This window comes from Arachis ipaensis, chromosome B10 (assembly GCF_059453495.1).
Source record: "Arachis ipaensis isolate K30076 ecotype BB chromosome B10, ASM5945349v1, whole genome shotgun sequence".
NCBI classification, from domain to species: Eukaryota; Viridiplantae; Streptophyta; class Magnoliopsida; order Fabales; family Fabaceae; genus Arachis; species Arachis ipaensis.
Window position 1 is genome coordinate 32,179,888 of NC_142435.1, and position 1,972 is coordinate 32,181,859.

The 1,972-nt window shown below is 40.6% G+C and overlaps 1 non-coding gene across 1 annotated transcript; it reads right to left on the minus strand.

The window, feature by feature from the left end:
* Window positions 1–757: 757 nt before the first annotated feature.
* On the minus strand, window positions 758–865 carry LOC148579605 (small nucleolar RNA R71). Its single transcript, XR_015896875.1, has one exon. It is a non-coding gene; the product is annotated as a small nucleolar RNA R71 (small nucleolar RNA).
* Window positions 866–1,972: the final 1,107 nt, after the last annotated feature.

Genomic DNA, 1,972 nt, shown 5'->3' on the forward strand with positions numbered 1-1,972 from the left:
CTTAAATTTCAAAATTCTCTCTCTCATCTCCTTCTATTTATTTATTCATCTACTAACACTTCTCTCCCATCCAAAAATTCGAACACAACCTCCCTCTCTGTGTTCGAGTTTTTCCTCTTCTCTTCTTTACATTACATTCTTTTCTTCTTCTACTCACACAAAGGAACCTCTCTCTACTGAGGCAAAGAGGATCCCTATTATTTTCTATTTTCTTCTTTTTCATATGAGCAGGAGCAAGGACAAGAACATTCTTGTTGAAGCAGATCCTGAACCTGAAAGGACTCTGAAAAGGAAACTAAGAGAAGCTAAAATACAACAATCCAGAGACAACCTTACAGGAATTTTCGAACAGGAAGAGGAGATGGCAGCCGAAAATAATAATAATGCAAGGAGGATGCTTGGTGATTATACTACACCTACTTCCAAGTTTGATGGAAGAAGCATCTCAATCCCCACCATTGGAGCAAACAATTTTGAGCTGAAACCTCAATTAGTTGCTCTAATGCAACAGAATTGCAAATTTCATGGACTTTCATCAGAAGATCCCTACCAGTTTTTAACTGAGTTCCTGCAGATCTGTGAGACTATTAAGACTAATGGAGTAGATCCTGAAGTCTACAGGCTCATGCTTTTCCCTTTTGCTATAAGAGACAGAGCTAGAACATGGTTGGACTCACAACCTAAAGATAGGCTGAACTCTTGGGATAAGCTGGTCACGGCCTTTTTGGCTAAGTTCTTTCCTCCTCAAAAGCTGAGCAAGCTTAGAGTGGATGTTCAGACCTTCAAGCAAAAAGATGGTGAATCCCTCTATGAAGCTTGGAAAAGATACAAGCAGATGACCAAAAGGTGTCCTCCTGACATGCTTTCAGAATGGACCATTCTGGATATCTTCTATTATGGTCTGTCTGAGTTCTCCAAGATGTCACTGGACCATTCTGCAGGTGGATCCATTCACCTAAAGAAAATGCCTGCAGAAGCTCAAGAACTTATTGACATGGTTGCAAATAATCAATTCATGTACACTTCTGAGAGAAATTCTGTGAATAATGGGACGCCTCAGAAGAAGGGAGTTCTTGAAATTGATACTCTGAATGCCATATTAGCTCAGAACAAACTATTGACTCAGCAAGTCAATATGATTTATCAGAGTCTGAATGGAATGCAAGCTGTATCCAACAGTACTCAAGAGGCATCTTCTGAAGAAGAAGCTTATGATCCTGAGAACCCTGCAATAGCAGAGGTAAATTATATGGGTGAACCTTATGGAAACACCTATAACCCCTCATGGAGAAATCATCCAAATCTCTCATGGAAGGATCAACAAAAGCCTCAACAAGGCTTTAATAATGGTGGAAGAAACAGGTTTAGCAATAGAAAGCCTTTTCGATCATCTTCTCAGCAACAGACAGAGAACTCTGAACAAAATACCTCTAATTTATCAAACTTAGTCTCTGATCTGTCCAAGGCTACTCTAAGTTTCATGAGTGAAACAAGGTCCTCCATAAGAAATTTGGAGGCACAAGTGGGCCAGCTAAGTAAGAAAATCACTGAAACACCTCCTAGTACTCTCCCAAGCAATACAGAAGAGAATCCAAAGAGAGAGTGCAAGGCCATTGATATATCAATCATGGCCGAACCTACAAGGGAGGAAGAGGACGTGAATCCCAGTGAGGAAGACCTCCTGGGACGTCCAGAGATCAATAAGGAGTTTTCCTCTGAGGAACCAAAGGAATCTGAGATTCATCTAGAGACCATAGAGATTCCATTGAACCTCCTTATGCCATTCATGAGCTCTGATGAGTATTCTTCTTCTGAAGAGAATGAAGATGTTACTGAAGAGCAAGTTGCCAAGTACCTTGGTGCTATCATGAAGCTGAATGCCAAATTATTTGGTAATGAGACTTGGGAAGATGAACCTCCCTTGCTCATCAATGAACTGAGTGATCTGGATCAACTGACATTACCTCAGAAG